Source organism: Cynocephalus volans, chromosome 11, assembly GCF_027409185.1.
Source record: "Cynocephalus volans isolate mCynVol1 chromosome 11, mCynVol1.pri, whole genome shotgun sequence".
Classification (NCBI taxonomy): Eukaryota; Metazoa; Chordata; class Mammalia; order Dermoptera; family Cynocephalidae; genus Cynocephalus; species Cynocephalus volans.
In genome coordinates this window covers 35,901,232-35,915,093 of record NC_084470.1, presented here as the reverse complement: position 1 = coordinate 35,915,093, position 13,862 = coordinate 35,901,232, and the positions used below count along the sequence as shown (strand labels likewise).

General features: G+C 34.7%; 1 protein-coding gene and 1 pseudogene across 1 annotated transcript in view; one reads left to right on the top strand and one right to left on the bottom strand.

Moving 5' to 3' along the window:
- LOC134390836 (small ribosomal subunit protein eS1-like) overlaps nt 1-12,454 on the top strand; it is a 127,264-nt pseudogene extending 114,810 nt beyond the window's left edge.
- The window catches only part of UBE2E2 (ubiquitin conjugating enzyme E2 E2), a 361,055-nt gene that overhangs the window by 238,554 nt on the left and 108,639 nt on the right, over nt 1-13,862 (bottom strand). The window lies entirely within an intron of this gene.

Here is a 13,862-nt window from a genome sequence, read left to right as displayed (position 1 = left end):
AAATGAAACTTTGAAACAACTGAAAATTCACCATAGGCTGAACAAAGACTCGTATCGGAAATTTCAGATTCTGTAGTTTTAGAAAACTGTAAAATATCTAAATTTCCCCATTCCATTCATGCATATACCAAAGCTAAATTCTGATATTGTAGAGTAATGGGTTATATAAACATACTCATTGTAAAATAACTGCAATTTCAATGGCAATCACAGATTTCACTTAAGTAGTCACTGGCAAATGGTGCACCTTTTGAAAATAAGCAGTTACTAGAATTGGATGTATTTCAAGCCATCAAGCAATATTTAAAAACATTACTATATGACTTTTGTTGTTGTGAAAATCCAATTTCATTAATTCCATATCTTCCATTCCCTTCTGACTCGAATCTGCTGAAACAAGGGTATGTTTTTGTTGTATCTGTAGAATACCTCTCAATAACAAGCAGGAAGAAGAAATGATTTTTACAAGATTCTTAACAACCACTGTATATAAACCTAAAAATGTATTCCTAAGTGTAGGCTAATCAAATTTTTATGAATTTTGTATTATATGTACCAAAAACATAATGTAATTTATAAGAGAAAACTCTGAAGTGAATGCTCTTTACACCAAAGAAAGACATAGCATAGTGAAAAGAGCACAAACTTCACAATCAGAATGACCTGTCTTTAACTCCTGAAACACTCATCGCTTGCATGAATTTCTTCAATTTCCTCATCCTGAAGTCAGATGATTAACATCGACCTTGCTAGGCTGTGGGAAGGATTACTATATAAACTGCTTAGTACAGTAATTGGCATAGAGTAGGAAGTTCACAAGGGGCAGCCATTATCATTTTCATAGGAAGAAGTATCATCATCATCTTTGCTGTTCTATAATCTAGGTGGTTTCTAAGTTAGGATAATAATTTTTATGAAGTGAAGACAATACATAATGATAAAAATAATTAAAAAGATTAAATTAAATTTTCTATTAAGGGCTAAAAATATTAATCCATACTAGTTCCCACAGTTAAAAAACAATACATAGGGAAATAAATGCCATCATAAAATGAAAATGCTAATGAAGTGACTGACCACTTACAAAATTAGTCCTAACTCAAATGCTATTGCTCTATTCAATACCAATGTCTATATAAATATACCCATCCTATCAAAGAGATTTTTTTTCAACAAATACAAGGCAAATTAATTCAGTTATAAAGTGAAACTGGAAATCATTCAAAAGATTTCATGAAATCAAAGGGATCATGGAAAACTGCTGGGATCATATTCAAAGTCCCTGATAAATGAGAAAATCAGCAAGGATGATGACAGAATAAGCTTTTCAGAACAACTGGTCTATCAAAGAACTAAGAGAGGTCCTTAGAAAAACTGATGAAGCACCTTAATATTTCTTGTAGAAGTGATGTGCTATCATACTGAAAAGCCAAATATACAGTAAAAAAATCTAATCATACAGACAAAAAAATTATACCAATAAATACTCAATAAACTATTCTACTAATTATAACATAGTTTCAATTATAGTACAAACTCTCTTAATTAAACTAAAATCAACTTATTTTTCTAATTTTTAGTTTAATTTTACACAATTTACTCTGAATGTTTGATCCCAGTTTTAAGTGAATTCACATTAAGAAGCCTTTTCATGGAATCATTCTCAGATAATATGTACCTACTATACTTAAAATTAAGTTTGTATAAAACTATTAAAAATTTTGAATTACATGAAGTGATACAGAGATAGTAATCTGTACTATCCTTGCTTAACACTCAAATACATGATTTTATATAAAATGGTTCTATGGTTATATAAAAAATATCCAACAATATCTTAAATTTTAAAAAAGGAATTTCTTCTGAAGAGCTCAAATTGCTTCATCTGAAATTTACAAATTTGGTTCATCTTCAGTCTGAAATAACTTTTGATTATTTCTCTCTAACAAAGACTACTTTTCATTCAAAACTGGCTAAAATCCCAAAGGAATAACCACGGTAAATCCCAAACTGGTAATCTTACAAAAATATACTTGCACCTCATTTATCTGACACCACTGGAAAATGAAGTATTAACTGGAAAATTCACCATTAACCTAAGGCTGGTTCTGATAGGTCTCCTTCATCCCCCTTCTCAGGAAGATTTCATTATTCTTTCTTCTTTTATGCTCTCCAGTAGCATTTTGAACACTACCACTAAAATACTACATCATATTCTAATTATTTCTTTATATGTCTATTTGAACGATTATATATGGCAAACTCTTTGAGGACAAAGAGGATGTTTTAATCATTTTTGTATCCACAGCATTCAGTACTGTTCTGGCACATAGTGGAAATACAATTAATCTTTGTCACATGAAGGAAATTTTTTTTTAACACTGACGTTTTTAAAACAAATTTCTCTAAATTCCAGCACTCTCTTCTTTTTGTTACTGTACAGTGTGAACATGCTAATAAACTTTTTTGGAAGAATAGGGTCATAGTTTGGAACATCAATTATCACTCTGTGCTATGATGATGATGCCATGCAGTACTATTCAAATGCCCAGGTTACCCTTTCTAAGAATTCATCTATTGTGGGGCCTTTCAGGTTGGGGGATACCTCTTCTAACTGCACAAAGAAATAAATGTTGCCAAGGAAAAAGTCAAACAAGCAGGTTAAAACAACAACCTTGGGCCCGCCCGTGGCTCACTTGGGAGTGTGTGGTGCTGAGAGCGTGGTGCTGACAACACCAAGTCAAAGGTTAACATCCCCTTACTGGTCATCTTTAAATAAACAAATATATAAACAAACAAACAAACAAATAAAACAACCTTAACACTGAGGACAGTCCTGGATCACAAGATATAAAGTGAGGGAGCTGGTTTTGTGGCAGCTCAGAGGTTTTCTTCATATTCCAAAAGATTTGGAGATTTGTTCCTTCTACATTCAGAGTTCAGAAAGTTAGTTCATATTTAATTCCATTATCTATGTTTCATGAATTTTCCCCTTCTAAGTATGCTGCAATTCCAAATTTTCAAAGTGTCCTCAAGATGCAAGCATAATTTTTAAAGTAACAATTCTTTATATAAAAAACAAAAACGTCTGAGTGGTCAACTAAGAATTACACAAAGATAACATATTGTTAGGAATGTCCAGAGAAAGGCAAAAAAGAAAGGGCAGAAAAAGAAAAGTTTTGCCTAGAAAAGGGCAAAAAAGAGAAGTTCTGCATCCCCAAGTGTTGGTTTTAAAACATGCTACCAGTGTTTATTTTGTAGATCAAAGTCCATTTCAAATATGCTACCATCAAAGCAGTTTCCAAAGTCTGCAGATACCAGTTATAGAAGTCACGAAAAGTTATTCAGAAATTACTTTTCATTTAATTCCAACAGGAGGAACAGGAGATAGTGTTTCGTTTAGGAAAAAAATCTGTATAATGAGCTAACACACTAGCCCATTTATATCTGACTGAGGAACCTAGGTGATTTCCCTAGGCTTCACTGCCTATGAAGACCTGGTACAAACCTAACTTTATCAGTCCACATTCTAAAAACCTACCAGAACTGTGTTTCTCAAAGCAGATGCTAACACTAGAGATGACAGGACCAGCACTGGGCCATTACCCTTGGCGACACCATTAGAGTTGGAACATAATCCTGAAAGAGTACAACAAACATGGGCAAAGACATAAAGCAGTCATTTGTCCAGAGTCTGTGACATAATCATCCCCTTTGTCCCTAGTACTCCCATCCCCAACCTCAGAAACAGCAGAGTATCGTGAAAAAAAACATATGAGGGCTCAAATTTTGCTTCTAACATTTAGTAGCTATGTGCCCTTGGGCGATTTACTGAATATATGTGAGCCTCAATTCTCACAGGGTTATAAATAGGATTACATGAGATACCATGCATAAAAAATAGACTACCATGCCTTGACATAAGAAAGCATTCAACCCATGGTAGTTTATGGCAAATTAATTTAAAGTATATGATGCACATTTTTGCTTTCCTTAGCAAAATATATCTAGGTATGTAAAGACCTATTTTCAGTTCCCTTGTGGCATTCTAACAGCTACTTTTTAAATAAAAGAAATGGATATAAGCAAAATAGAAAGCATGATTATCTTTAACCATACAATAAATTACTTTGTAATTTATAGTTGTAGATCAAGTATATTAATTTCATTCTGACAGTTATTTTTTTAAATCCTAAATAAAAGTCTCAACTATTAGCTTAGTTTTTTGCAAAAGTACTTACTGATATTTGATGGCGCTGTCAGATTTTAAAGAGGTTTGTTACATAAAACATTTTATTGTGACAAACATGCTTCTAGAATAATTTTATTGGCAGGGCTAAATGAACGCTTAAGCATCACTGTGAACCATCACCATTTGTTCTGTGAACCATCATATACGAAATTATTTTTTTAAAAGCTTAGTTCACTGTATTTGTTACTGCTCTGAACCATTTCTATAAGGCAGAATAACTACACTATTGTACACAATATGGACTTTTAAAAAAATCAACAGCTAATTCAAAACCCTGACAAAACAACAAAAGGCTACCTAGAGTACATAAATATTTTTTTCAAGTGATCCTGTCATCAGTTTTCTTCTTCCTTTTAAAATAGATTTCCTTCTATTTTTGAAGATTTAACAATTTCAGAAGAGGTATTTCTACCTAAATGTAGACACTAAGTGTTTACAAATCATTAAGAGTAAGATACTGCTGCCAGAGTCAAATCAGCCCCCAGAGACATACCCATGTTTTTTCTAGTTCTTTTAGTGAACTCTCCATTCAATGTACTTCTTTTCTGAAAACAGTTGTTGATTGAGAGCTCTCATATAGAACTGATGGCTCTAATGAAAAGGCTACGTCCCCAGATCCCGTAAATCCTCTTTGGGATGTAACTGCATATATACAATTAAGATAGTAGGATTAAAAAAAAAATCTAGGCTGGCCGATTAGCTCAGCTGGTTAGAGCACAGTGTTATAACACCAAGGTCTAAGGGTTCGGATCCCTGTACTGGCCAGCCACACACACAAGAAGTACAACAAATATAAAGTTTTAAAAAATCTTAAATCTGCTTGTCATACTGAAAAGGAATCAAATACTTACTTAAATATTTTCTGTGGGTATGTTTGCAATCTTATTTAAGAGTACGTGTGTACGTACACATACACACACCTCCAGGTGCTGGCATCCCTAGGACTCAGTAAACGATAACTGGCCCTTTTAGTAAAAGGAATTAAGAAAGTGATCAGATGGCAGGTAGGGAAAAAAAAAAAAAAAACCCTTAAAGTAACAAATATCATTACAATTTCTTGCTTTTCAGAACTTAATAATCAGCACACAAATCTTTCATTGCCAAAGCAAGGTGTGCTAATGACTTAGTACTTATCCATTCTGATTACCTATTCCTTTTGGCCCATACTCCTCTATTCCTCCTTGCAGGTAAGCAAGACCAAGAAACTATTTCTGGCCAATGAGTTTTGGACCAGGTCAAAGCATTTAGTTGCCAATGTGAGCCTCTCTACTCTCTCCTTCCCTGTCATGGCAATCATGGTGCCATAAGATAAAAGCAGCCTGGATTACTAAACTACCAAGATGGAAGTCAGTCTCTCCTGGGAGAATCACCCAGATACACAGTGTATCTGTGCAGTGAGAAATAAACTTTTGTTGTGTTAAATAACTTTAATTTTGGTGCTGTTTATTATACAGCATATTTTAGCCTATCCTAATCGACAACAGAAATTCAGTGTTTTTGTTCTTCCACCTGAAGCTACTTCGAGTTGATATGAGGTTTTCTAAAAGAGGAGAATAGGCTGGTCCAAAGGTAGTGAGTTATCTCAATTGTTCACAGTTTCAGACTGAACTCCTTATTCTACTCTTCAGTCCCTTCTCACTACCACACTGACTGTACCACCATAGGCTGACATCAGGATAAAGCTTTAGTCCTAACCTCTCACTACTCTTTCACTTACCTAATAGATCTAACTGCAGATTTAGTCTGCTTTTCTCTGGGATTAGTTTTAGAACTAGCATGAAATATCTGTTTCACAACCAAGATTTCTTTGTTACCAATGTCTCTTTCCTGCCCTGTATCCCTGTAGGTTTCTGTCTTGCTCAAATTCACATCTGAATTCACTGGGTATGTACCATCATGTTTCCTGACTCTCTTCCTGGTTTCTGATTCACTGCTTTCCCCTGGTCCTGAGGATAGTCCAGAAACTACCTGCAAGATTCCTGATACTCAGTGCATTCCCTTGTTTTTCCAAGCCTGGCTTCCTATTCAATTGCAAAACCAATCACATCTATATTTCCGGTTTTAACAAAGTAACCAACTCTATCAGTTGATAGCTGGCAGGCTCCTATGTAAAATAAAAACTTTAAGAGATGGCAGAATATCTAACAAGAAAATTCAGAAAGTCTTAGATCATTTACTAAGAGCTATAATTTTACATAGTTATGGAGGGGTATGTACATACTGCATACATTGATTTATATGGTCAGCAAACAGGGAGACATGAATGATAGAATATTTTTATCCTTTAAGGGTAATGCTGTAGAAAAAAAAGAGAAATCACAGTATTGTTCATGTAATACAGGTTTTACAGATCAGGGATTTTAATATCTATGAGGATTGTGAAAAATAACTATTATAATTTGATATTTTCTAGCATAATAGGTATAAATCGGCCAGTCATAATCCAGGGTGTGTACAAAAAAAAGGTAACTGCATTTTCTAAACTGATCTCTAATACACACTGCCATTCCATATCATGGTAGAAAATAATCAACCATGCCATTTAAAAAGGTATCTCAGCATCTTCTCATTTAAAGTACATTCTTTTGGCTAGTTATTTAGTACATAAAAATTTCTGCCCCTCTCTATGGTTATCCCCTCCCTTCTAACAAAGTTGGCATTTGGGTGCAGGAGGAAGCACGGTTCCTCTTACTGTGAGAGGCTTCTCCAGTGAGGCTTTTCATAGGCTTGACTTCTGGGTATCAGGTTTTCTCCTCACTGCATCTACCTGGTCAGTAGGCAAGCCGTGCCCGTAGATGTGTGCAATCTCTCTGTTCATAAGAAATATGCACTCAGCTGCCTCCTTCTCCTTCTGAAACCTTTCAGTCCTACAGCCCACTCAGCATTTACAGACTCTTCAGGGGGACCTCCAAACACTTGGTTGCTTTCTCTATACTACTCTGGAGTGTGTGGAACCTGCAAAAACTGCTGTTCGGCCTTATACTTCATTCCTCTATCCATTACTACCATGCCATGATGGACATGGCACTTTCTCCAAACAGCACTTTGTGAAATGATTATGGGTTTTGCAGTTTATACCCAAAGAAACCATCCTGAAGTTTTTGGCTCCTGTGAGGGTTCTATCTTGTTCCATGTCTAGCCTGAAAGCCAGGGAGACTGAAGGCAACTTGATCCCTCCTCAGATCTTATCATCCTCATTCTAGCCTCATTCACTCTGAATCTCTCTATGCATGTCAACCCTTTTAGACCTGAAACAGATGGACTGTCCTTTCCATGGTATCTGATACTATTCTTCTCACTATGATTATGATATACAGTAGTTCCCCTTACCCACGGTTTTGCTTTCCATGATTTCAGTTACATGCAGTCAGCCGCCGTCTGAAAATACTAAACAGAAAATTCCAGAAAAAAACAATTCATAAGTTTTAAATTGTGCCCCATTCTGAATAGTGTGATGAAATCTGTGCCATCTGGCTGCATCCTACTCAGTACGTGAATCATTCCTTTGTCCAGCATCTCCACACTGTAGACACTACCAGCCCATTAATCACTTAGTAGCCATCTGGGTGATCGGATTGACTGTCCGGATATCACAGTGTTTGTGTTCAAATAACCCTTATACTACCTAATAATGGCCCCAAAGCACAAGAGCAGTAATGCTGGTAATTCAGATATGCTAAAGAGAAGTCAAAAGTGCTTCCTTTGAGTGAAAAGGTGAAACTTCTCAATTTAATAAGGAAAGGAGGATAATTATATGCTGAGTTTGCGAAGATCTACATAAGAACAAATCTTCTATCCATGAAATAATAAAGAAGGAAAAAGAAACTTGCGCTAGTTTTGCTGTCGCACTTCAAACTACAAAGGTTTCAGCACAGTGCACAAGTGCTTAGTTAAGATGGAAAAGGCATTAAATTTGTGGGTGGAAGACATGAACAGAAATGTGTTTCAAATTTTTGTTATGAAAAATCTGGACTCAATAGGTTAGTTATAAATGAAAGGTACTGATCTTTTACTATTTCTAGCATATTAACAACCCAACTGAGGGCATTTAACAAATGTAGGACAAATTTTCACATAGCTGAGTCCTTTATTTTAATCAAATGAAGAACAATATTTTTCTACGTCCTACAAAAGACTTAACTTTCGTTGAAACTCAACAGGCTGCCAGTTTTTCCTTTACAGTTAATTATTATCTTTAAAAGAAACACATTGTTAAAAACTGCCTTTTAAGGAAAGGGAAACCCTAGTTACCCGGGCTTAAAAATAACAAGGGAGTGGAATGCATTCCAATAGAACAACATCTGAGTCACACAGAACTGCTTTCTGTTAAAGCACCAGGATCAATTAGATCAGCAACAGCTGAAAACCATTAGCTGCTGCTGGCGTGGTTGGTGAGATGTTTTTCTTCCTCCTCTGTAGCCTAGTGTCACTTTATCACTTTCCTACTCAAGCAGCGCCTGAGGCTCTGGTAATCTTAAATACGGAATTGAAAAAGATGAAAGAAAATATTTTAGCAATCAAACTGTTATTCATATTTTAATCAAATATACAGCAGCAACTGCTCAAAAAAGGATTGTGAAGAATATTTTGTAAAGGTAATTTAAATGCTTACCATAACCAACAAAACAATTCATACAGTGCTTTTTAATTTTTGATGTAATTTTTAAAGTTTCAGTAATTATTCTACCTATACCCATTTTCTTCTGTGATTATTAATTTTGTGAGTAGTCAATGCTATTATGTTAAGATGGAATTCAAATTCCCTTTTAGGTACAAAATAGCTAAAATGTGTGTGTTAGTTTTGTGGTAATTATTACAATCAAAACTCTGAAGAATGTTTTACCATGTTATGTTTTAAGCCACATATGGTAAGTGATATGTAACAAAATGATAAACACACAAAAAATGTTGTATTGGATCTACTGTACTGAGAGCTGCTCAACTATGTAAAATATTGTCTTCGTTAATCTGTTTTAAATTTTAACAGCCTATAGAGTTTAATTCCAGGTGTCCAGAGAAAGAACGATTCAGTCATCAAGAATGTGTGGCCCTAACCCTGCCCAATGTGTGGCCCTAACCCTGCCCAGTGTGATTTTCTGTTAGCTACAACCAGTTATACTCAGCTTACAAAGGTCACCTGCAATTTTAAGTGCACATTTAGGCAGTCAGTTAATCTCTAAATCAGAGGTAGAATTAGAACTGTGCAAATCTCTGCAGCTGTACTGACAAACACCTGTTTAAGGGCAAAACTTTTCTCCTCTTCCAGGTTCTCATGAGGATGTTGTTTTTACATCATTCAAGATTGCAAACTCGGGGGAAAGTCCACAGTTGGATTAGGAACAATAATACCTTACATATATAATGTTTTCTATTCTCCCCACAAACTTTCTTTCTAAAAAAAAAATTTTTTTTTCTCATTACTTCATTCTCATTCATCAAACATTTACTGGTAACTTATGTGCCAGGTATAAAAATTTAACACTACAATACCCACCACTCTCAAGGAGCTCAGTCTAGAGGAAGAGAGATATGCTAGCAAATGACTGCAGAACAATGTGATGAGTGTACAAGATGTTGGAATAAAGATAAAAGAAAATTCAGTTTTTCCTTTAAATAGACATCTCTGAGAAGTATATTTTTAAATGTACTTAAATCACATTTCAATAATTTGCTTAGTATCCTACTGTGAAGACTGTCTCTGATAAAGGGCGCACAGACAATGCTCTTCACTTTGCCCCCCCCCTTTTAACACTTTATCACTTAATTCACCTCATGCTATCTCATTAACATCTATTCTTTAATTCTCAATGTCTTCATCTATTTACTTATTTCTTGCAGCAGAATCCTTTAGGAAAGCAACTTAGAGAGACAGTGGGAAGAGAGGATGGGCATGAAAGTGATTGTATACACGTATGTTAAAATAAAAAAAAAAAAGCATTAGCCTGCTTCATAAAATCTGCCCAAAATTAGATTAATGACTAAGATACAAAGACTTTTGTGGCTCTGAGGCTTTTTTATATCAGCTTTTGATTTCTTTATTACAGGCAGCAGGGGCTGCTCAATATATAACCTCAGGATAAGTTTTCGGAAGGTTTTCAAGAGTCTCTGAGGTTGGAAAAGGAGGAGTGAGCTGGCTGTCTCAATTGTGAAATGACAAAAACACCAGTAAGAGGAAATGAAGATCTCTGAACTACATAAGTCAAAGTACTTATGTTTGAAGAAAAAGTAGGTTGAGCATCATCAATAACGCAATCAGACATCTTTAAATCTGCAGATTTATGATAAATCAGGACTAAAAAAACCCCCACAAAGTAGAAAACTTGTGGAATAATTAGCATACTAAATCATCTGTCAATTTAAAGGTTGTTCCTTTGAAAACTAGATTTAGTTTATATTCATGGTTTTTAAAAATCCACTTTTAATTATAAAAGTAATAAATGTTACAAGTCCAAACTGGAAACTACCTAAGTGCCCACAAACATAGAATGGATGAATTATGATATATTCATACAATGGAATACTACACAGCAGTAAGAATGAGTAAATTAACCCTACAGAATAAATCCCACAATACTGAGCAAAAGAAGCCGGACACAAGACAGTACATCCTGTATAATTACACTTACAGTCTAAAAACAGCCAAAACTTATCAACAGTGGATATTTGGAAGAGGCAGGAGGTAGTGATTGGAAGAGAGCATGAGAAAATGCTGGCAATGTTCTTTTTTAATTTGTGCACTCGTTACACAGGTGTGTTCACTCGAGAATGCTTCGAGCTGTTCACTTATGATTATGCACTTTTTTGTACACGTATCATACTTCACAGAAGTTTACTTAAAAAGTAATACACTGTTCGTTTCATAAGTTTTTAAAAAATTGAATATATTGCCTATTCAGTCTTGAATGTTTTTTTCATTTAATACTAAGTCACAAGTATATTGTCATGTCATTTAGTAAGTTTCATCAGCATCAATACCTTTATATATCTTTGAGATATTTTTAAAATTAGGAAATGTAATTTGGTATACGTATGTATTCAGGCACATATACACTAACATGTATTTTAACATAAAATCAGTTAAAAGCCTAATATACAGTAACTTTTAAACAGTTTTTCCATGTCAGACCACTAGATTACCAAAAGCATAAGCACCATTTCTTTAGCACAGTAACAGTAAGGATAAAAGTTCCCCCACAGAAAATATACTTCTCTTTTTAATTAGTCCCGGAATAGCAATTCTTCTAACTGGAAAGCCTTGGTTGCTATAGTTTTCCAGAGTTATTAAGTAGAGAAAAGGACATAAAAATTTATTCTTGGCCTTAGAACTTATTAAAGGAAGTCTCCTTTTCCACTTCTTGTAAATTCACCTGATCATCTAAGGCTGATGCTAAATATTAACTTACATTCCAGCTTTTTGGCTCTCTGAGCAGCACCACTGCAGTTGGCAAGAACAAGCCCCTTACAAAAGAAGAAAGTGGTTGATCCATTTTCTAAGAAAGATTGGTATGATGTGAAAGCACCTGCTATATTCAAATAAGGAATATTGGAAAAACACTAGTCACCAGGACTCAAGGAACCAAAATTTCATCTGATGGCCTCAAGGGTCGTGTGTTTGAAGTGAGCCTTGCTGATCTGCAGAATGATGAAGTTACATTTAAGAAATTCAAGCTAATTACTGAAGATGTCCAGGGCAAAAACTGCCTGACTTCCATGGCATGGATCTCACTCGTAACAAAATGTGTTGCATGGTCAAAAAATGGCAGACCATGACTAAAGCTCATGTTGATGTCAAGACTACCGATGGTTATTTGCTTCATCTGTTCTGTGTTGGTTTTACTAAAAAGCACAACAATCAGATACAGAAGACTTCTTATGCTCAGCACCAACAAGTCTGCCAAATCCAGAAAAAGATGATGGAAATCATGACCTGAGAGGTGCAGACCAGTGACTTGAAAGAAGTGATCAATAAATTGATTCCAGACAGCATTGGAAAAGACATGGAAAACTCCTGCCAGTCTATTTATCCTCTTCATGATGTCTCCTTTAGAAAAATAAAAATGCTGAAGAAGCCCATGTTTGAACTGGGAAAACTTGCAGAGCTTCGTGGTGAAAGTAGTAGTTCTGGAAAAGCTACTGGGGATGAAACAAGTGCTAAAGTTGAACACTGATGGATATGAACCACCAGTCCAAGAATTTGTTTAAAATTCAGACTTTTAATAGTGACAAAAAAATCTCATTTGTGATGGAAAAAATAATTAACTTACATTCCATAATATTTCCAATGGAAAAAAATATATATATATATTATACGTATTCTTGGTGTCAAGAACAAAGTGAGGAATTTAAAAATATGCACATATGAATAAATAATAAAGCTGACTATAAATAAATACACAATGCACTACAGAATGCATCTGCATTCTATAACCAGAGGCATGGTTTATGTAGTGTAAAAATTTAGTCTATGACCACGGGATAGTTCATAAAATCTCACAGAGTTTAAAGTAAAATGTGTATAAATCAATGAAGAGAACATTTTTATATCTGGACAAAAAGGCTTTTGCCATCAAACCTCCTGTGCTAAATAAACTATGTAATCAAATCAGCTAAAACAAAGTGCCCCATAATGCCTAAATTCCTCTTTTGATCTAAACAGAAGCAAATGGTGTTTCTGTTAACAATCTTTCTTTTCCTACTAACCTAGCCAAATTCAAAGTGTCCACTGTAAACAATAAATTTTATAAAATACCTAATGCTTAGGCAGGAAGTCAACAAATACTTGTTCCCTTTCTTATATGGAACTATATACACTTAGTTATTTGGTCTTTAAAGTCTTTTGTGGTTTGGGTCTTGGTTTCTTCATAATTTTTACATCATCTCACTGATTCCTTTTGAGAATTAAGATAAAATGATATACAGCTAGCTCAGTGTTATCTGCTTTTCACAAGGAAGAAGATTTGACCAGATGCTTTTGCAAACAAACAGTTTGATCAATCACTACACTATTAAAACTATTAAGGCATTTTGGGGGATGAAATGGGAAAGGAAGGAGAAAGTGAAAGGAAAGACAAGAGAGAAAAAGATTAATGCTTTGGAATAAAGTGCATATGATAACAGCTGTTGTGGGAGACAGTTTTATAATGCTACCTTTAATTGCTGTTCATGGCTATCAGCTGATTTAGATGCTTAAATGTAGGCTTTATACCTAAGGTTAAATATGCTGAAACCTATGCTTGTGGTCTTGAGAATTTAAGGTGAAGACACAATTAGAAAAATATATATTATAAATAAACCACTAGAGTTCGTAAGTCAAAAATGAGACCTATGACTCAAGCAGAATCTCAACAGTGTGACTCTAGGTAAGTTACCTAATTATGCCTGTTTCTTTATCCATAAAATGTGGATAAGGTTAGTAATTAAGATTGCAAAGATTAAATGAGTTCATACATGTCAATCACTTAAAATAGTATCTGGCATACAGGAAGTGTTCTATAAAATTTCACCTTATTACTACAACTAACATCACCACCAATAATTTCTTGCTTCCCAGTCTGGTCTCTAGGTCTGCAGTCCTACTTCCAATATTTAATGCTTACGCTAGATGGAAAAA